The 23,368-nt window shown below is 48.6% G+C and overlaps 1 long non-coding RNA gene across 2 annotated transcripts in view; it reads right to left on the bottom strand.

Moving 5' to 3' along the window:
• LOC138516838 (uncharacterized) overlaps positions 1-23,368 on the bottom strand; it is a 111,229-nt gene that overhangs the window by 76,411 nt on the left and 11,450 nt on the right. Inside the window, exon 1 of one of the 2 annotated variants that reach the window (XR_011282314.1) lies at positions 1,157-1,311. The exons of the other annotated variant lie outside the window; for it this stretch is intronic. This is a non-coding gene — a long non-coding RNA (uncharacterized lncRNA). Of the gene's footprint in view, positions 1-1,156; positions 1,312-23,368 lie in introns of those variants that run through there. 2 annotated transcript variants of the gene reach the window in all.

The following is a 23,368-nucleotide window of genomic DNA, read 5'->3' as shown; positions in this document are numbered from 1 at the left end:
AGGCTGCCGGTAGCATCGAAGCCTTCTCTGAGACCAAGTTCGCTCTCCCTCTTTGATTTTAACGTAGTGTGAGAAAGGGTTAAGCAGCAAGCTTAATAGCTTTACTGCTCGTTGTCTTATCAGGGCCGACTCAGCCCTTATTCCTTACTAGTTAACTACATTGAGTGCAATTACATTTGTAATGTCTATGTACCTATGTATTTAGATGATTTCAAAGGCGTGGTTGCCCAGGGGATTGTGGGTGGGGGGAACAAAGTAAGGAGAGAGTTTGCTAATCATCCTCACTTCTTGGCATGTTACAATTTAATCATCATTGAATAATATGTGATATAATAACCCCTACTGTTATAGAGCTTAGGGGCCTGAGCACTCTGCCTTGAGGCGCTGTATTAAAATCCACTGCCTTTATAATGATGTACTTTATTCAAATATCTCCAAACCTGTGACCGTGATGGGAAAGCAGGGGCCAGCCTGATGGCCTGCAGCAGGCTTTAGACCTGGGGCTGAGAGTCAGGTTTGTGGGGCCATGGCACGTTTTCCTACAGTGGGAAAGGGCCACTGGAGTGGGGACTGCTTGCCATTTAAAGTCCTGCCTCTACTGAAGTGCAATCATCAATCATTTCCTATTGATTCCAATGGCACTGCGTTCCCTGAACAGTTAATGCATGCCACAAGTGTATTTAGCAAAAGTGTTTTCTTTTTCATAACTATTTCTAAAAAAATATCTCTTGACCAGCTAACCTTTAAAATGTACTCTTCCTTTCCCAACACCCATTCATGAACAGTCCATCCATTTAGAATTCTCCCAACTTTCGGATTGCTCAAATGCATCCTTATTTTAATATTAGTTAAATATTTGATGCCTCTTTCTTTTGAGATCAAGTTTGCGATTGACAAACTATGGCCCCTCTTAACGCTTTTCGGAAGCAAACTTTAAAAAGGGAACTTGCTGGAGACCAGGCGAGATGACTATGAAATGATCCTGTGCTCGCGGCTGTCTGGGCTGACCACCATGAAAGCTTATATGCTTTCTAACTCCATTGCCTTTGGTTATGTACACATTTCTGAGGAACCCTCCAACATAGCCATTCAGAATTCTCCCCTTCCTTCCACCACATACAGTTACACGCACAGTTCAAAGATATCCAGGACTTACCAGAGCTGGAACCTGGCTGCACCCCATCCTGACTTCAGGGAGCTTGCAGCAGACTGCAGGCTGCTCGCGTCACCTCCCTTCTCTTTAGCTCACATCACAACCCTGACCTCAAAGTGGCCAGACTTGCTGGTGCCAGGAGGCTGCGAGCTAATGAGGGGACGCTCCAACCAACTGGGGGCCTCTTCCTCCACCCCCAAGGCTGCTGAGTAAACCTCGCAGTGCCAAATATATGCAAAGGGCCAGGCAGGGGGTTGATTGCCACATAGTCATCAAAATCAACTGCTTGATTAGGAATGGCTGTGCTTGGGGAATTATTGGGGTAAATCCAGCCCTCATTGTAGCGGTGCGTTCCAACCAGTTGTCGTCATGAGAAACAGACGCTTTTCTCATCCGTCGGGAGCTGAAGCATCAAATCATATTTTTCCGTCAAACAGATTTAACAGCCCTTGGTGGTAGGGTCGCTTTTTGGTACCATCCTGAAATGTTGACAGCTGCATTTTCCCTTCTCCCACCGAGCCAAGTATGGGGGTGGTTGGCAAGCACTAGGTGTCTTGCAGGACAATGTTCCATCGTCTCCGGGCAGCTTCAATGAGCATCGCTGAGGCAGTCATAATGCGTGACCGGGAAGAAGCAAGCCGTTCCTAAATCTGGCCCGCGCCGGCCCTGGCCTCTGTTGCATCAGCCTACCTTGTCGTTCCTGAGAATCAGGTTACGTAGGCAAGGTGGACATGTGCTTATCAGCCAATAGACATGTAGTCAGGGATCTCGGGGCGGCTCAGTCAGAGGTGACAGCAGGGTGTCTGAGACACCTATAGATAATATGCCATACACCTGATCAATAAGTATTCACTGGAACATATATAGGAATACAACCAACACCGCAGGTCATGCTATTGACGGTGGGTGGTGAAACTGGTCATTACAGCACAGACAAGATTCTAAATCACATGTTCAATGTCATTCACTTCCTTGCCAAGCTGGTGACTCATAAGGGCTGATTCATGGAATTATTTGCCGAAAAACGGAGATTTGTGCAGGGACGTCATTTCACCAAAATGCCAGGGGTAGCAGAAGTGACATCACACGACCCTTGACCCCTGATGACATATGTCATTTGACCCCACCCCGAAGTGATATCACGGGAAGCGATGGAACACAACCTTTCACCCATTGACAAAACAGGAAGTGGCATCACAAAGCATTGTACAGTACGAAAAATATGGCTACGATATCACTATAATGTGATGTACATTTCATACCAGAATGGATCGCCATATGTATCGTTAAGATCAGTGTGTATAGGCCCATATTACCACATTACTGTGACTGCAAGCAGACTTTCATGACCAAATTATAATGATGTGTTATTATATAGCACTTATGCTTAAGCGCTTTATATAGAAAAAATATACACCCAATATCACCCAAACTGTGTTGGTACTCATTTATCGACCTCAGACGGATGAAAGGCTGAGTTGAGGGGTTAAAGAACAGACTAAATCAGTAGTGACTCAGCCCCTGAAGTGTGCCTGAAATAAAACTTTAATCAGTCTAACAATTATTGTATAGAATTCCAGAAAGACACATTATTTGGTATTCATTTTTTTCTTATTTAGGGTCAGTGCTGAAAGTGTTAGACTTGTGGTACTCCTGGTCTTATTTTTCTTTTTTTTTTAAGGGGCCAGAATAAGAAAGCCAGCCACTCCACAAGCAAAGAGCCACATGGCACAGCCCAGGAGTTTGCACTACAAAAAAAAAAAAAAAACTTTTTGTTTTTTTTTAGAGATCGCAAGGGAGACCTCAGTGGCCGTTGCGACCACTGGCAACCCCTAAATGACGTCCCTGGATTTGTGCGCCATTCGGCCTGCAAATTCCTGTTTAAGAAATGGGGATTTGCAGGCAGAATGGCGCACGAATCTCAGTTTATTGGCGCAAATAATTCCATGAATCAGCCCCATAATATCCAACATCTACCTGCTAATTCTAATGCTTTACAATTATTGACAATTAGTACCCGGCGAGGGACAATCAGATTGTTACAAACGATCTGATTGACCCTTGCCAGGTCATTACCCAGCCGACAAAGACTCAACTGCTGCACTACGATCAATCAGAGTGCTGAGTCCTGCGGAGTTGCTTTCCTTTCTTCACCGGCCACCATGGAAAGGGAGAAGGCACTACCCTTCGCTCGGACTCGTAACTATCGCCCCTGGGGCTTTCCCCAACTGGTAAAGCGCCCCCCCCCCCGAGGGTTTATATTGTTTTAATGGCATAATGCTCTTATGAGGAGCTCCTTAAAATAATGCAATGTCAGCAGAGCTCAGAGCAGACTATCTATAAGTTTTCATAGTCGATTGCCATCCAGTTACGGAAAGAGGGGTCGCAATATATCATATAATGGGGACATTACAGAAAGAATAGGCTTTCCGTGGCTGTGCGTTTCTCTGGGGAATGGCTAGGCCTGTTGAAACACCACATAGTAAACTCCAGTCAAGTTTTCATGATATCTGCAAAGAATAGGTTTTCCACAATTTGAATTATAATGGATTTCGGCAGGATTTATATGCGTGCCGGTCAGCCATTCTAAAACTCAACTGTATGTCACGTTGCAACTTTTTTAAGCCAATCCTATTCCTCAGAGCTCCCAACATTTCAAGTTTAGTGGTGGTATCCAGATTTATTTTGGAGGTTGTCCTCCAAAATAATGGTGGGAGAGTGGGGTGAAGGGCAGGTGGATGTTTGGTGTTCGTGAGAAAGTGTCTGTGAAGGTGGATGCAGGGAAACTGGAATGGGGGAGGAGGGAGGAGGTGATGCTGAACCGGTTGAGGATAGGGCATGTGGGGCTGAATGACAGTCTGTTTCGAGTGGGGAAGCGTGAGTCGAGGGACTGTGCGGTGTGTGGGGTGCCTGAGACTGGGGGAAATGTTTTGCTTGCGTGTGAGAGGCATGTTGAGGAGAGAGAGTTGATGAGGGTTCGGTTGTCTGCGCTGGGAGTGGCTGAACTGAGTGGGAAGGCTTTGCTGGGAGGAGTCGGGGTGAGAGCCAGGGAGAGGAGCAGTGTGCTGCTAGATTTTATGGAGCAGACGGGGCGGTGGGAGGAGTTATGAGAATGTGCGGGCTGTGTGTAAGATTGGTGGGGTAGGTGCACATCATCCTTTTGGATGGGGAAGCGCCTGCGTGGGTCCGCCCACGCATTCGATAATTGGAAAGAAAAAAAGAAAATAAAAACAACATCATACAGTAAAAATATACATATACCATTAAAAAACAACGTGCATCCGGCAGGATTTTTATACACGTATCCACCCAGAAGCTGGGCAACTCAGCTCAAAGTGACCAGTTCAAGCATCACATGTTGGAGAATAATACAATTAGTCAGGTCCTAAAAATATAAGGAAGGACATTCCTAGCCACCACCCCCAAGTATCCAAAGGGCAAACAGAAATGGCATCTCTGGCGGGGGTTATGTTGCAGCTACGGGACAGCAGTACAAGGTAGGTTTTCCTCAATGAGCTGTATCTCGGACAAAATATGAAGAAATAGGAAGGCTTTCTGTGATGCCAAGACAGAATTTGCAGTAATTTTCTCCAATATCTTTTTTTCCCATTTCGCAGTAAATTGTGCTAGTTCCAGAATATCCACCTCGTGTAAATATTTGTACAAGCATATACAGCTCTTCGTTTACAAGTACGATTCCGTTAGTTCGCTTGTGGAATTGTTTAATAGACTCAATATGAATTGTTTATGATACTGCTGCTTAGTAGCTATTTTACTCCATACCCAATGCTGTACTCATCTCTCAGATGGGAGCGTTGCCGATCATTGAGACCCGAGGACAGCCTTGTATATGCCTAGCAATGGAGAGCTCCCTCATTTAGTCTAGTACAGCATTGGTGTCAGCCAAGCCCCACCTCCTATGCCTCAAATGCCCAGTTCCAACCTCATAGGAACGTTTTGTGCTCTGGGGAGGAAGCATGAATGTGTTCACTGCTCTTTTTTACCCCTAGACTTGGGGTGTCAGCTTCTAAATTGTTTATGCCAAATGCTAAAAAATGTATATCTAATAAAAACAGAAAGCAGGCTAATATTTATTATGATTATAATTGGTTATTTATTACACACTTAATACCCAGAAGTTTCAAAGCGCAGAACGACATTTGTTTCCAAGGCGAGCGCGCTGCCGTTGAGCTATCCTCCCGAGAGGATTTTAACCCCTGTCTTACTCCCTGGTGTAAAAGGACGTTGTTTTGTGGTCTTGCTCTTAGGACCAACTGTAATTCCACTTGCAGTGGACGTTACAATAGTCGGCACCAGATATAACGGTTATTTCCTTTGGAGAGCTCTGGGATCTGTGTCAAAGACTGACGGTAAATCTCTAAAAACAAAGTAGAATGTTTCTACTCTTAAAGCCACCAATTTCTGGAGCAATAAACAGTGTACAAATCTGATCAATCGTTGAGATGCCTTTCCTGAAGCTAGCCTGTACATCTACCACAAAATAATTGTAATTAGACCACTCCCCCCAGTGTCTTAATATAGACTTATAGACTGAGGGAGGGGAGTCATTATCACTGGATAATGGCCCAGGGTAATTTCCCAAAGCGATAATGACCACTTCAGCGGTCTAGACGGATATTGGCAAATAGTAGTAATATCAATACATGCTTGGGAGTTTTGGTTAAGAACCAAAGTTGGAAATGATATGATGTTTGAAGAAGCCTGAAGAGAGAAGCATAGCATGTATCCAATACGCTACAGCTGATATCCGCCCTAGCAAGCCCCTGACTCCCTTAATAGCCCCAACACAACACAAGAATCTCCCCAATACGTTTTAGCTCCTTTGCCACCATGTTCACTAATCTCTATTGAACCTTTGAGGCAGAGCCCTTGAAAGTAGTCATATATATGAAAGCCCCGACCACAATTTTCTCAATCAACCTGGGTAATCAAAGACTAAAACCAAACCGCAGTACCCTTCCTTGCAAAACTCTCTACCCCTTCCCTACAAATAGATCAGCTACGTACCGCCTTTTAACAGGCCATAATCTAACACTTGCAACAACAGACATCACAGACAATCTGGACGTACAGGCAAATGACAGACCTATAACTATTCTGCCATCTTTGGCTAAAACACCTGAAGGACTGGCCACAGCCCAACTCCAAGAACACATGGAGTTTCACAATCCGCTCCATAGCATACACTATTGACTGTTGTCTAACGGTAGCATGGAAAGCGATGCAATCAACATCTAGGCGTCCAGTCTCAAATCCATGGTTGAGAAAAAGAACAAAGTCCTCCTTTGACTGGCACTGACAGCAGTATATGATACATTGGACCAGTAAATACCCCTGACCAATCAGAGACTAGATGGCAAGGCCTTTCAGTGGTCAGGATGCCTTTTTCAGGAATAAACCAACCCCAATTGCAGTATGTCTGCTCTCATAGAAAACAACAGAGCTAAAATACTCAGCCCCTCAATACTCCTCACTGTTCACTTAGATGTTCATACAAGATCCCAGTAGCTAACATTTTCTTTATTGTGCATTTTGGCAGTACAACCTTTACACATACATAAGTAAGGGGGTTCTGGGAGTTTCTCTCTACCGGCTGATATTCCGGGTTTTAGTGTTAGTGTCAACGAGATTCTTTAGCTCACTATCTCTTTCACAGAAGAGAAATGTCCACCACATATCAGTCTTTGTCCTGCCCAAGGGCAGTCCATCACCGAAATGCCAGGCAATTCTCTTCTGAACAAGAGTACCAACAGCAACCCCAGACACATGTTTCGGCCTGGTTGGGCCTCGTCAGTGAGGTAGAGCTTTGCCTCTCTAAGAACAGTGAGTAAGGGTTCCACGTCTGGAATACCCTAAAGCTACCTAATATGCATAAGTAAGAGTGTTCTGGTAGTTTATCTCTACTGGCCGATATCCAGGGTTTTAGTGTCAACGAGATTCTTTAGCTCACCATCCCTTTCACAGAGGAGAAATGTCCACTACATATCAGTCTTTTTCCTGCCAAAGGGCAGTCCAGCACCAAAATGACAGGCAATTCTCTTCTGAACAAGAGTACCGGCAGCAACACCAGACACGTGTTTCCTGGAATTCCGCACAGCCATTGTTGTATAGAGGGATCAAAAGACAGCATATAGTGAGCACATGTTTCTATGTCCCTTTTGCGCAGTCTACATAGGTGATTCTCCCTTGGGGATACCACTCCAGGCCCGATTATTAGAAAATACTGGTAACAACTCACATCTTAAATATAGAATAAATCGTATTGGGGGGGGGGGGGGTGGGAGTAGCACTTGGTTAGGTAGCTGCAGGGTTTGTCTAAAAAACAGTCTTGCTTGTGCATATCTCCCGTTCTTGGATTTTCCAGAGAGGTATGTTAGTGACTGAATTTGCTCCCATTCTATAGACTCACCTGGGTAGAGTAAGCAGTTTTGAGGCGTGGGAATAGAATCTCTAGAAGACCCGTTCAGTTTCGTAAGAACCCTTTATTTCACATACTCTTGCAAGCTCGATAATAGTATAAGCCTATACATCCTTACTGTCCATCACTATAAGGAACATTATTGTTACTTTCCAATGCAATAATAACCCACATCGAGCAGAAAAGCGACACAACTGTGAAACAGACAAGTCAATTAGTAATGAGAGATGTGCATATAGATGGCAAGGCAGGATGGCATTCAGAATGCATGAAGAGGATGAAGCGTGCCACAGAAGTCTTCATTCCGGAACTTGCACTGGTGCGTGCACACCACACTGCTCTGTTTGCCCATACACCAAAAACTTAGCAACAGTAAATATGTTCTTAAGTTACTACTGCTGCAATGCCTGAAAGCCATGGTTTGTTTAGGCCACTTTAGTATTTGTGTTCTTTTGTCCCCTTGTTGTGTCACCGCGTCCTACTCCCGTCCCACCACCCAGCTCCTCGCCACCAGCATAGTCCTTGCACGAGGTAAAGGGACGGCCTCCGCTGACACTAGAATTGTTCTAATGGTGTCATTTGGAAATAGAAAAGACCTTTGCTGATCAGGTGTTATCAAATGTAGGTTACTCTGGGAGTGGATAGCTCAGGAGTTAAGTGCTTCCTTCACAAATGGAGCAAGCTTGCACTTTTCTTCTTTAAATCCGGCAGGACCGACTGAGACTTTCATCGTTCCAAGGTCGATACATTGAGTTTCATTCAAAATAAAAAAACAATGACGAGTCTATGTTGTTCCCTGGAAAAAATTTTGGCCAAATGACATTTCGATAAATAATTTTTGTGCCTCAAAATGAGGGGTCTGGAGGTGCACCCTGTCAACGGTCCACTCCTGCCTTCCTTTCTATAAACCTACTCCAGACCGACCACCTATCTATTTTGCTGTAAAAATGCGGTAAATAAAAGCTGCAAAATGTGATTCAGCAAAATGGTTGTCCTAATAAAGGTTGGACTACCGCAATAACAGTTACTATTACAGGGCTTGGAAGCAAAAGGAATCCAGAATGTAGTGCTAGTATTGTCATTCCCTAAAGAGTCTGACCCGCCATACAATGGGAGGCCGCATATTTTAATTAGGAGCAGTGCAAGAGTGAATGAGGGTAACTCGGAAATATAAAGGTTTGCCTTGAGGAAAGGTCAGAGTAGATGTGATATACACAACTTCACACTTACAAGTGAAACACAACTATTCCCGTCAATTAGAAGGGCCCAAGCAAAAGTTTCACTTAGAAAGAGTGACCTCTTTTTCCAGACACACCTAAGGGTTAAGAGACAAGATGCCTGATTCACAAAAAAGCACTATGCCCACGCTCCTCTGTGCTTATTTTTTTTTTTTAATTAGGCCTATTTAGTACGGTGCAAAGAGTACTTTTACAGGGCAAAGTGAATTTGCTCTGCAAACATACACTTTGCACCACTCTGTGAATCAGGCCCGGTTCGACGTGTCATTGGCAGTGCACCACGCTAACGTTGTATGAATTAGGCCCTTTGGACCTGATCCACAGTAGCATTTTATAATGGCACATTGCCATGGAAAATGCTCTGCGGACCAGGCCCACGCCCTGCTGTGCCTGTCTCAAGGCACTAGTAACATCCACAACACAATGTCAAAAAAAGAGCTCAGTTGAAGCAATTTACTGAATCTCGCGCCCCAAAACAGCAGAGAACCACTGAGCCACAAGAACATTGCAAATGTGTAGGATTATTTTTCCCAGGACATGAAACTGACCCATGCAAAAAAAGGACCCAAACAAAACCCTTTGACCAGGAGAGATGAACTTGGACGGTTCTTGGCCAGGACTGCAAGTGCAATCACATGTTTTTTTTATATTTAATGTATGTCATCGTCTGGATACATCACACAGCTCCAGGAAAACATACACTGCCCATGCACTCGGTGCACCCAGTTCCAGTCTATCCGCTCATATACTGGCATCATGGGCTAAAAACCATTAAGGGCTGGCATCTCCTGGGTCTCGGTATTAAATGTTTGGTGGGGTGTGCACTACCATGTAAAGGTTCGTGTGGGCAAACTGGCCAGAAAAACAAACCACTTAAAGGAAGCTTCCCTTGTCTACTGATCACCCATCCATACGGGGTTGAGGTTCCCTGCAGGGAAGTGCTTAGAACAGGAACATTACATGGGCTGGAAATGGGGAGGGGGCAGAACCTATGATTGCCCTTTATAGCTCTCCACTGTAATAATTCTGGAAATATTGTGTATATTACATATCATTATCATATACAAATATACAAATAGAATGTAATTAGCGCTTAGATGTACTGACCAGCAGTATCAAGGCGCTGCACTCTTTTCATACACCTTGGAAGAAGGATACAGAACCCTAATAAGGCTGCCGGTAGCATCGAAGCCTTCTCTGAGACCAAGTTCGCTCTCCCTCCTTGATTTTAACGTAGTGTGAGAAAGGGTTAAGCAGCAAGCTTAATAGCTTTACTGCTCGTTGTCTTATCAGGGCCGACTCAGCCCTTATTCCTTACTGGTTAACTACATTGAGTGCAATTACATTTGTAATGTCTATGTACCTATGTATTTAGATGATTTCAAAGGCGTGGTTGCCCAGGGGATTGTGGGGCGGAGGGGGCGGGGGGAGAGAAACAAAGTAAGGAGAGAGTTTGCTGATCAGCCTCACTTCTTGGCATATTATAATTTAATATTTAATAATATGTGATATAATAAGCCCTACTGTTATAGAGCTTAGGGGCCTGAGCACTCTGCCTTGAGGCGCTGTATTAAAATCCACTGCCTTTATAATGATGTACTTTATTCAAATATCTCCAAACCTGTGACCGTGATGGGAAAGCAGGGGCCAGCCTGATGGCCTGCAGCAGGCTTTAGACCTGGGGCTGAGAGTCAGGTTTGTGGGGCCATGGCACGTTTTCCTACAGTGGGAAAGGGCCACTGGAGTGGGGACTGCTTGCCATTTAAAGTCCTGCCTCTACTGAAGTGCAATCATCAATCATTTCCTATTGATTCCAATGGCACTGCGTTCCCTGAACAGTTAATGCATGCCACAAGTGTATTTAGCAAAAGTGTTTTCTTTTTCATAACTCTTTCTAAAAAAATATCTCTTGACCAGCTAACCTTTAAAATGTACTCTTCCTTTCCCAACACCCATTCATGAACAGTCCATCCATTTAGAATTCTCCCAACTTTCGGATTGCTCAAATGCATCCTTATTTTAATATTAGTTAAATATTTGATGCCTCTTTCTTTTGAGATCAAGTTTGCAATTTACAAACTATGGCCCCTCTTAACACTTTTCGGAAGCAAACTTTAAAAAAGGAACTTGATGGAGACCAGGGCGAGATTACTGTGAAATCATCCTGTGCTCGCGGCTGTCTGGGCTGACCACCATGAAAGCTTATATGCTTTCTAACTCCATTGCCTTTGGTTATGTACACATTTCTGAGGAACCCTCCAACATAGCCATTCAGAATTCTCCCCTTCCTTCCACCACATACAGTTACACGCACAGTACAAAGATATCCAGGACTTACCAGAGCTGGAACCTGGCTGCACCCCATCCTGACTTCAGGGAGCTTGCAGCAGACAGCAGGCTGGTCGCGTCTCCTCCCTTCTCTTTAGCTCACATCACAACCCTGACCTCAAAGTGGCCAGACTTGCTGGTGCCAGGAGGCTGCGAGCTAATGAGGGGACGCTCCAAGCAACTGGGGGCCTCTTCCTCCACCCCCAAGGCTGCTGAGTAACCCTTGCAATGCCAAATATATGCAAAGGGCCAGGCAGGGGGTTGATTGCCACATAGTCATCAAAATCAACTGCTTGATTAGGAATGGCTGTGCTTGGGGAATTATTGGGGTAAATGCAGCCCTCATTGTTGCAGTGTGTTCCAACCAGTTGTCGTCATGAGAAACAGACGCTTTTTTCATCCGTCGGGAGCTGAAGCATCAAATCATATTTTTCCGTCAAACAGATTTAACAGCCCTTGGTGATAGGGTCGCTTTTTGGTACCATCCTGAAATGTTGACAGCTGCATTTTCCCTTCTCCCACCGAGCCAAGTATGGGGGTGGTTGGCAAGCACTAGGTGTCTTGCAGGACAATGTTCCATCGTCTCCGGGCAGCTTCAATGAGCATCGCTGAGGCAGTCATAATGCGTGACCGGGAGAAGCAAGCCGTTCCTAAATCTGGCCCGCGCCGGCCCTGGCCTCTGTTGCATCAGCCTACCTTGTCGTTCCTGAGAATCAGGTTACGTAGGCAAGGTGGACATGCGATTATCAGCCCATAGACATGTAGTCTGGGATCTCGGGGAGGCTCAGTCAGAGGTGACAGCAGGGTGTCTGAGACACCTATAGATAATATGCCATACACCTGATGAATAAGTATTCACTGGAACATATATAGGAATACAACCAACACCGCAGGTCATGCTATTGACGGTGGGTGGTGAAACTGGTCATTACAGCACAGACAAGATTCTAAATCACATGTTCAATGTCATTCACTTCCTTGCCCAGATGGTGACTCATAAGGGCTGATTCATGGAATTATTTGCCGAAAAACGGAGATTTGTGCAGGGACGTCATTTCACCAAAATGCCAGGGGTAGCGGAAGTGACATCACACGACCCTTGACCCCTGATGACATATGTCATTTGACCCCACCCCGAAGTGATATCACGGGAAGCGATGGAACACAACCTTTCACCCATTGACAAAACAGGAAGTGGCATCACAAAGCATTGTACAGTACGAAAAATATGGCTACGATATCACTATAATGTGATGTACGGAACAAGTTACTTACCTGTAACTGTTGTTCTCCAGCATGGGTCTGGCATGGATTCACATGCTCATGAATATTCCCCGTCGTCAGGCTGGGAATCCTCGGTAAAGAAAAAACCAGTATCAGTTTCGTTTATGATCTGTCTTTCGTAGTAATAACCAATCACTGGTCTCTGCGTCATACTGACCACAGCCAATGACTGCCCTCTACCTAAGCACCGCCTCTGGCAGCCATCTTCAGATTTGGAAGCACGTGAAGTGGCAGTATGACCAAGTGAAGAGCCGCAGAGGGGTAGGCGGGAGGGTTCGCATGTGAATCCATGCCAGACCCATGCTGGAGAACAACAGTTACAGGTAAGTAACTTGTTCCTTCTCCAGCATGGGGTCTGGCATGGATTCACATGCTCATGAATAAAGAATACATAGCAGTACACACATGCACAACCACGGGAGGTGGCAAAGGCTCAACATTAAGCATCACATCAACTCAACATTAAGCATCTTACCTCCTCACCAGGCTCACCTCAGGCGAACAGGTTGTGCAGCACTGCTTGGCCGACCCTGGACTCCTCCCTGGAATCCCGGTCGACGCAGTAGAATTTCGTGAAGGTGTGCGTCGACCTCCACGTAGCAGCCCTGCATATGTCCAGCAGGGGCACACCAGATAGGAACGCCGTGGTAGCTGCGATCGCTCTGGTGGAATGGGCTCTCGGACGGCCAGGCAGCGGTCGGTTTGCCAACCGGTGACAGCACATGATACAGCCGGAGAGCCATCTGGAGATGGAAGCCTTCGAGAGAGCCTTCCCCTGATTGACAGGTCCAAAGTTCACAAAGAGTTGTGACGTCTTCCGAAAACCCTTTGTGCGGTCCACGTAGAACTTCAGCGCTCTAGCTACATCCAGCGAGTGCAAAGTCCTCTCAGCCGGCGACGAAGGCGACGGGAAGAACACAGGTAACACCAAGGGTTCGTTGAGATGGAAGTCCGACGGTACCTTGGGCATGAAGGAGGGGTGCGTCCTGAGCACTACCCTCGTGTCGTGGAAAGTCAAGTACGGGGCCTTGCAGGAAAGGGCCTGGATCTCTCCCACTCGTCGTGCGGAGGTGATGGCCACAAGAAAAGCTGTTTTCCACGATAGAAACTTCAACGGGGCCGAGTGCAGAGGCTCGAACGGAGGTCCCATGAGCTTGGTCAGCACCACGTTGAGCTCCCACGCCGGGGCCGGAGCCTTCACCGGCGGGAACGATCTGAACAGTCCCTTCATGAACTCTTTCACCAGACGATGAGACCACAAGGACGTCCGCCCCGTGGTTCTGGTGTATCGGGAGATCGCAGCAAGATGAATCTTGATGGACGCGTGCGCCAGTCCAGCTTTGGCCAGCGTCAGTAGGTACGGCAGTACTTGGGGAGCCGTAATCCGTAGAGGGTTAATCTTCTGTGCGTGGCACCAGACAGAGAACCTCTTCCATTTGTGTCCGTAGCATTTAAGAGTCGAGGACGCCCTGGCCTTTGCAAGAACCTCTCTGCAATCGGCCGGTATGTCGTATCCTCCAAACTCTAGCGCTGCAGGAGCCAAGCCTGCAAGTTCAGCGACTTCGGGTCGTGGTGGAGGATGGCGCCTCCTTCCCTGGAGAGTAGATCCGCGTCCGCCGGCAGCTTGATCGGCGGGGACGCTGACAAGTCCAGAAGGTCCGGGAACCATATCTGCCTCGGCCACGCAGGTGCGACGAGGATCATCCTGCACCGTGACCTCTTGAGCTGGTTGACGAGCCGGATTAGCAGAGGCAAGGGAGGGAACGCGTAGAGGAACAGGCCCTCCCAGGGGAACGAGAAAGCATCGCCCATGCTCCTCGTCTGGGGAAACCTGCTGGCGAACCTCCGGCACTTGGTGTTCGTCGCCGTCGCGAACAGGTCGATCTGGGGTGTGCCCCACCGTCGGAAGAGGCGATCCACCAGGTCCTGCCGTAGTTCCCACTCGTGGCACGAGCGCAGCTCCCTGCTGAGTGAGTCGGCGATGGTGTTTTTTATCCCTGCCAGATGAAACGGCACCAGAAAAATCCCTTGGGCGACGGCCCAATGCCACAGGTCCTGCGCCTCCTTGGACAGCGCTGGGGACCTGGTTCCGCCCTGTTTCCTGATGTAAAACATGGTGGTGGTGTTGTCGGTGAAGATCCTCACCACCTTGCCCTTGAGGGACGGAAGGAAGGACCTGAGGGCCCAAAACACTGCACGGAGCTCCAGGACGTTGATATGCAGGGACTTCTCCGTCGGGAGCCAGAGTCCCCTTGCGTGCAGATTTTCGGTGTGCGCTCCCCACCCTTCCAGGGAGGCATCCGTGGTCACAGTCTCCTGGTGGGCTGGGGTCTGGAAGTCCATGCCCGCCGTCAGATGCGCGCGGGTGCCCCACCACCGTATCGCTCGTCGGAAACTCTCGTCGAGCTTGATCCTTTCCTCGAAGCTGCCCGTCGTCTGGATCCAGCGCGCATCCAGGAATTCTTGCAACGGGCGCATCCGGAGCCTGCACATGGGAATGAGGTAGATGCAGGAAGACATCATCCCGAGGAGGGACTTGATGGACCTCACTTTGGCCGCGTCGGCCACCAACATCCGTTGCACCTTGCCCAAGATGGTCCTGGTCCTCTCCTCCGACGGGGAGGCCAGAAGGGACACTGTGTCGAGCCTCGCTCCCAGAAACAGTGCGACTTGCGCGGGCACCAGGTGGGATTTGGCGTAGTTCACGGAGAATCCCAGGTCCGTGAGGAGTTGGACGGCCCTTGCCGTGTGGACCACGGCGAGCTCCCTTGTCTTGGCGCGGATGAGCCAGTCGTCCAGGTAGGGGTAGACGTGAATCCCCTCGCGGCGGAGCTGCGCCGCCACCGGTGCGAGGCACTTGGTGAATACCCTGGGTGCCGACCGTAGTCCGAAGGGAAGGGCTTTGAACTGGTAATGACGCCCTTGGACCACGAATCTGAGGAATTTTCGGTGCCCCTTTAGGATGGGAATGTGGAAGTAGGCATCCTCCAAATCCAACGACGATAGGAAGTCTCCTTCCTCCAGCTGACCCAGGACGTGCTGGAGGGTGACCATCCGGAACTTCTGCGCCTTGATGAACTTGTTCAGGCGTCGCAGGTCTAGGATGGGGCGCCATCCTCCCGTCTTCTTCTTCACGAGGAAGTATCGCGAGTAGACTCCGGAGCCCCGAAGCCTCTTTGGGACGAGTTCGATGGCGCCCTTTCTGAGCATCGCCTTTACCTCCAGGAGAAGTTGAGGGACGTGAAGTTCTTTCCTGGCCACGGGGGGGACGCGCGGGCACCTTCTTTGAAACTCGAGCGCGTGGCCCCGGGCCAGGGCGTCCAGCACCCAACGGTCGGTGGAGATGGACTCCCACACGCTGACGAAGCCCGCCAGCCGGCCTCCCACCGGGGTGCTTCGGTGGGGGCCCGACCCCACGGCCGGTTCAATCCTGCTTGGACGCGGCCTTGCCGCCTTGACCTCCTTGGCGACGACGGCGGGGTCCGCTAGACTTGCCTCGTCCTCTGTAGGCCTCTTGCGACGACGAGCGGGCCGCTTGACGGTAGGAAGCGAAACCGCCGCCGGAACCTTTGGAGGCGCCCTTGCCTCCGCCGCTCCGAAAGGGCGTTCGTCGTTGCTGCAGGACTCCAAGGGCCCGGGCCGTCTCAGTATCCGCCTTGATGGCCAGAAGGGAATCGTCCACAGTCTTCCCAAACAGGTTGTTCCCGTCGAAGGGCATGTCCAGGACTCTGGTCTGGACGTCCTGCCGAAAGTCCGTAGCTTTGAGCCATCCACGACGTCGAAGGCAAACGCCGTTGCCCAGCTGGCGGAACCCAGAGTCGGCGATGTCCGTCGCCACGGTGATGGCGTGGTCCGACGCCACCTCACCTTCCTGCAGGATCTCAAGGGCCTCCGCCCTCTTGTCGTCCGGCAGAAAATCCAGCAGGGGAGCTATCTTGTACCAGAGCTCCCTGTCGTAGCGGGCCACGATAGCCAAGGCGTTGGCCGCTTTAATCGTCGTCGCTGCCGACGAGATGACTCTACGTCCCATAGCATCCAATTTCTTTCCCTCGCCGTCCGGCGGGGAAGTCGATGTGGAGGCCGCACCCCCCCCCGCTTTCTTCCTGGCTGCCGCGGAGACGACGGAGTCCGGGGTAGGCTGCGCCCGGAGGCATAGGGGGGCCGTGTCCGGAACCCGGTACTTTTTCTCGTACCGGTCTCTTCTAGCTGGCGTCGTGGAAGGGTTCTTGAGGAGGGAAAGGCCCTCATCCCAAATGTCGTCCAACAGAGGCACTGCGAGGACCGTCTTCCTCTTGGCCTCGCGCCGCTGATAAAGGAAGCCTTCCTTTTTCTTCTCCTCAGGGCAGAGTTGGAAAAGCTCGGAAGCCCTGGAGATCATGGAGTGGAAAGATCCGATCTCGTCGGGCGGAGAAGCCCTGGTGGGAGGCGACGACGGAAAATCCTCGTCGTATGCCTCGTCGTCCGTACCCATCGCTGCCGTGTCAGTCCCCGTATCATCCCCTCGGGTGGACGGGGAGGAGGGCTGGACGGGGCGCGACGGTTGAAAAGGAGGTGGTGGATGGATCCTTCTTTTCTTGGTAGGGGGAACACCAGAAGGTCCCGGTTCTGGATCCCCCGACGGGAGAGGTTCCTCCGTCGGTAACGGTAGCCTCGTCCTTATCTCGGAGCATAAGGACTGTATGGCCAACAAAATGGCCGCCGAGTTGTCTTGCGGCGCTGGCAGAGGGAAATCCGACGGGCGAGCAGGGGCCCCGTCGGTATCCTCGACGATGTCGTCGTCGTCACCTGCGTCGGGGTCCATTCCGACGGGCTGGCCTTCTTCCACGCCTAGGCCGTGGCTTAAGACCTCGATCAGCTCCTCTTCTGAGGTTGAGGCCGAATCTACGACGACGCCCTGCCCCCCCTTCTTCTTCCCCACGGAGGGTTTCACGGGGGTCCTATCGATGGGCACAAATGAAGACTCCCTCCGAGGAGGCAGGGAGATTCTGGGCCCTGAGGTCGCCACCACTGGTGCAGCCACCACAGGCTGAGCCAGGGCCGCCGCGACCGTTTCGATAGAGGGCTTGGTCGGATGGATCAAGGCCTTCACCCCCTTAGGTGCGCTCACCGCCTTATCCTTGAGGGAGGGGGCACTGCCACGCTCCTCCTCTGCCTTAGAGCTCGACCGGGGCCTCTCCAGGAGCTTCGCCGGGTGCTCGGCCTTCCTCTTACCCGACCCAGAGCGTTGGCTCGTGGTTGATGGTGCCGGGGAGGGTGCGCCCTGCCTGGCGCCCGTAGAGCCCGACCGTTCGGCGCTCCCGGTGCCAGCGGACTCGCGGTGCTTGGCCTTATGTTGGGCCCCCGTCGCCGGGGCGCCCTCAAAGGTCTTAGAAGACCGCTCGGATTTCTTCTTCTTCTCGCCAGACGGGCTCTTACCCTCCAGCCAGTTGGCGAGACGTTGATGGCGGTCCTTCATGGTCCGTTCCGACATGTTGCCGCAAAACGCACAGTCCTTCTCCACGTGCGTCTTGTCCTCATGAAGGCAGTAAAGGCAGAAAGAGTGTTCGTCCTCCTTGAAGACGTTCTGCAGCTGGCATCCAGGGCAGACCCTGAACAGCTTTCCGGGCGTCGAGCTTCCCTTCTCCTGGGCCATCTCCGAGACAGGGCCTGAGAAGCTTCTGGAGTCCTCCGAAGTGTAGCTCGACGAATCTTCACCCTTGAGGGGCACAGATGAATCCGACACGGGTCCCCGTTGATCGGATGTAGGATCGGTGGAGCTTGAGGCTCTTTTGACCGAAAGAATCGAAGTTTTTTGTGAAAAAGCGCGAAAAATAGCACTAACGCTCGGGAGCAATAGCACGAGGATCCCAACACATGAACGTGCGGTAAAAATCTGAAGATGGCTGATAGAGGCGGTGCTTAGGTAGAGGGCAGTCATTGGCTGTGGTCAGTATGACGCAGAGACCAGTGATTGGTTATTACTACGAAAGACAGATCAGAAACGAAACTGATACTGGTTTTTTCTTTACCGAGGATTCCCAGCCTGACGACGGGGAATATTCATGAGCATGTGAATCCATGCCAGACCCCATGCTGGAGAAATTTCATACCAGAATGGATCGCCATATGTATCGTTAAGATCAGTGTGTATAGGCCCATATTACCACATTACTGTGACTGCAAGCAGACTTTCATGACCAAATTATAATGATGTGTTATTATATAGCACTTATGCTTAAGCGCTTTATATGGAAAAAATATACACCCAATATCACCCAAACTGTGTTGGTACTCATTTATCGACCTCAGAAGGATGAAAGGCTGAGTTGAGGGGTTAAACAACAGACTAAATCAGTATTGACTCAGCAACTGAAGTGTGCCTGAAATAAAACTTTAATCAGTCTAACAATTATTGTATAGAATTCCAGAAAGACACATTGGGCCTCATTACACGGAAGGCGGTAATGGTTAACGGCCACCGTTAATGGTAACGGTGACCGTTAACCATTACCGCCTTACTACGAGGTCCCTTAGCGGGTTGGTGCTTTAACGCCTGCTTTTTGCAGGTGTTAAAAACCAACCCGCTAAGGGACCTCGGAGCTAATTACGGCACCGCAAAATTGCGGTGCCGTAATTAGCGCCTTCCCCATTCCCATAGAGCCCTATGGGGCAGAAATGGGAATGGGGAAGGGCAATGGCGGAAGGGGGATTTACCGCCCCACCAACCTTGGAATGGGGCGGTAAATCCCCTTTCCGCCAAGGCGGTGCCGGTATTTTACCGGCATGAGCCATGGCGCTAGTAGCGCCATGGCTCACCGCCTTCCGTGTAATGAGGCCCATTATTTGGTATTCATTTTTTTCTTATCTAGGGTCAGTGCTGAAAGTGTTAGAATTGTGGCACTCCTGTCCTGGTCTTATTTTTCTTTTTTTTTTTAAGGGGCCAGAATAAGAAAGCCAGCCACTCCACAAGCAAAGAGCCACATGGCACAGCCCAGGAGTTTGCACTACAAAAAAAAAAAAAAGTTTTTTTTTTTTTTAGAGGTCGCAAGGGAGAACTCAGTGGTCGCCGTTGCGACCACTGGCAACCCCTAAATGACGTCCCTGGATTTGTGCGCCATTCGGCCTGCAAATTCCTGTTTAAGAAATGGGGATTTGCAGGCAGAATGGCGCACAAATCTCAGTTTATTGGCGCAAATAATTCCATGAATCAGCCCCATAATATCCAACAGCTACCTGCTAATTCTAATGCTTTACAATTATTGACAATTAGTACCCGGCGAGGGACAATCAGATTGTTACAAACGATCTGATTGACCCTTGCCAGGTCATTACCCAGCCGACAAAGACTCAACTGCTGCACTCCGATCAATCAGAGTGCTGAGTCCTGCGGAGTTGCTTTCCTTTCTTCACCGGCCACCATGGAAAGGGAGAAGGGACTACCCTTCGCTCGGGCTCGTAACTATCGCCCCTGGGGCTTTACCCAACTGGTAAAGCGCCCCCCCCCCCCCGAGGGTTTATATTGTTTTAATGGTATAATGCTCTTATGAGGAGCTCCTTAAAATAATGCAATGTCAGCAGAGCTCAGAGCAGACTATCTATAAGTTTTCATAGTCGATTGCCATCCAGTTACGGAAAGAGGGGTCGCAATATATCATATAATGGGGACATTACAGAAAGAATAGGCTTTCCGTGGCTGTGCGTTTCTCAGGCCTGGCTGGCCATCTGGGGAATGGCTAGGCCTGTTGAAACACCACATAGTAAACTCCAGTCAAGTTTTCATGATATCTGCAAAGAATAGGTTTTCCACAATTTGAATTATAATGGATTTCGGCAGGATTTATATGCGTGCCGGTCAGCCATTCTAAAACTCAACTGTATGTCACGTTGCAACTTTTTTAAGCAAATCCTATTCCTCAGAACTCCCAACATTTCAAGTTTAGTGGTGGTATCCAGATTTATTTTGGAGGTTGTCCTCCAAAATAATGGTGGGAGAGTGGGGTGAAGGGCAGGTGGATGTTTGGTGTTCGTGAGAAAGTGTCTGTGAAGGTGGATGCAGGGAAACTGGAATGGGGGAGGAGGGAGGAGGTGATGCTGAACCGGTTGAGGATAGGGCATGTGGGGCTGAATGACAGTCTGTTTCGAGTGGGGAAGCATGAGTCGAGGGACTGTGCGGTGTGTGGGGTGCCTGAGACTGTGGGAAATGTTTTGCTTGCGTGTGAGAGGCATGTTGAGGAGAGAGAGTTGATGAGGGTTCGGTTGTCTGCGCTGGGAGTGGCTGAACTGAGTGGGAAGGCTTTGCTGGGAGGAGTCGGGGTGAGAGCCAGGGAGAGGAGCAGTGTGCTGCTAGATTTTATGGAGCAGACGGGGCGGTGGGAGGAGTTATGAGAATGTAAGGGCTGTGTGTAATATTGGTGGGGTAGGTGCACATCATCCTTTTGGATGGGGAAGCGCCTGCGTGGGTCCGCCCACACATTCGATAATTGGAAAGAAAGAAAGAAAATAAAAACAACATCATACGGTAAAAATATACATATACCATTAAAAAACAACGTGCATCCGGCAGGATTTTTATACACGTATCCACCCAGAAGCTGGGCAACTCAGCTCAAAGTGACCAGTTCAAGCATCACATGTTGGAGAATAATACAATTAGTCAGGTCCTAAAAATATAAGGAAGGACATTCCTAGCCACCACCCCCAAGTATCCAAAGGGCAAACAGAAATGGCATCTCTGGCGGGGGTTATGTTGCAGCTACGGGACAGCAGTACAAGGTAGGTTTTCCTCAATGAGCTGTATCTCGGACAAAATATGAAGAAATAGGAAGGTTTTCTGTGATGCCAAGACAGAATTTGCAGTAATTTTCTCCGATATCTTTTTTTCCCATTTCGCAGTAAATTGTGCTAGTTCCAGAATATCCACCTTGTGTAAATATTTGTACAAGCATATACAGCTCTTCGTTTACAAGTACGATTCCGTTAGTTCGCTTGTGGAATTGTTTAATAGACTCAATATGAATTGTTTATGATACTGCTGCTTAGTAGCTATTTTACTCCATACCCAATGCTGTACTCATCTCTCAGATGGGAGCGTTGCCGATCATTGAGACCCGAGGACATCTTCCATGACTGCCTTGTATATGCCTAGCAATGGAGAGCTCCCTCATTTAGTCTAGTACAGCATTGGTGTCAGCCAAGCCCCACCTCCTATGCCTCAAATGCCCAGTTCCAACCTCATAGGAACGTTTTGTGCTCTGGGGAGGAAGCATGAATGTGTTCACTGCTCTTTTTTACCCCTAGACTTGGGGTGTCAGCTTCTAAATTGTTTATGCCAAATGCTAAAAAATGTATATCTAATAAAAACAGAAAGCAGGCTAATATTTATTATGATTATACTTGGTTATTTATTACACACTTAATACCCAGAAGTTTCAAAGCGCAGAACGACATTTGTTTCCAAGGCGAGCGCGCTGCCGTTGAGCTATCCTCCCGAGAGGATTTTAACCCCTGTCTTACTCCCTGGTGTAAAAGGACGTTGTTTTGTGGTCTTGCTCTTAGGACCAACTGTAATTCCACTTGCAGTGGACGTTACAATAGTGGGCACCAGATATAACGGTTATTTCCTTTGGAGAGCTCTGGGATCTGTGTCAAAGACTGACGGTAAATCTCTAAAAACAAAGTAGAATGTTTCTACTCTTAAAGCCACCAATTTCTGGAGCAATAAACAGTGTACAAATCTGATCAATCGTTGAGATGCCTTTCCTGAAGCTAGCCTGTACATCTACCACAATATAATTGTAATTAGACCACTCCCCCCAGTGTCTTAATATAGACTTATAGACTGAGGGAGGGGAGTCATTATCACTGGATAATGGCCCAGGGTAATTTCCCAAAGCGATAATGACCACTTCAGCGGTCTAGACGGATATTGGCAAATAGTAGTAATATCAATACATGCTTGGGAGTTTTGGTTAAGAACCAAAGTTGGAAATGATATGATGTTTGAAGAAGCCTGAAGGGAGAAGCATAGCATGTATCCAATACGCTACAGCTGATATCCGCCCTAGCAAGCCCCTGACTCCCTTAATAGCCCCAACACAACACAAGAATCTCCCCAATACGTCTTAGCTCCTTTGCCACCATGTTCACTAATCTCTATTGAACCTTTGAGGCAGAGCCCTTGAAAGTAGTCATATATATGAAAGCCCCGACCACAATTTTCTCAATCAACCTGGGTAATCAAAGACTAAAACCAAACCGCAGTACCCTTCCTTGCAAAACTCTCTACCCCTTCCCTACAAATAGATCAGCTACGTACCGCCTTTTAACAGGCCATAAACTAACACTTGCAACAACAGACATCACAGACAATCTGGACGTACAGGCAAATGACAGACCTATAACTATTCTGCCATCTTTGGCTAAAACACCTGAAGGACTGGCCACAGCCCAACTCCAAGAACACATGGAGTTTCACAATCTTCTCCATAGCATACACTATTGACTGTTGTCTAACGGTAGCATGGAAAGCGATGCAATCAACATCTAGGCGTCCAGTCTCAAATCCATGGTTGAGAAAAAGAACAAAGTCCTCCTTTGACTGGCACTGACAGCAGTATATGATACATTGGACCAGTAAATACCCCTGACCAATCAGAGACTAGATGGCAAGGCCTTTCAGTGGTCAGGATGCCTTTTTCAGGAATAAACCAACCCCAATTGCAGTATGTCTGCTCTCATAGAAAACAACAGAGCTAAAATACTCAGCCCCTCAATACTCCTCACTGTTCACTTAGATGTTCATACAAGATCCCAGTAGCTAACATTTTCTTTATTGTGCATTTTGGCAGTACAACCTTTACACATACATAAGTAAGGGGGTTCTGGGAGTTTCTCTCTACCGGCTGATATTCCGGGTTTTAGTGTTAGTGTCAACGAGATTCTTTAGCT

This window comes from Ambystoma mexicanum, chromosome 6q (assembly GCF_040938575.1).
Source record: "Ambystoma mexicanum isolate Mex_15411 chromosome 6q, UKY_AmexF1_1, whole genome shotgun sequence".
NCBI lineage: Eukaryota > Metazoa > Chordata > Amphibia > Caudata > Ambystomatidae > Ambystoma > Ambystoma mexicanum.
This window is presented reverse-complemented; position numbering and strand designations above follow the sequence as displayed.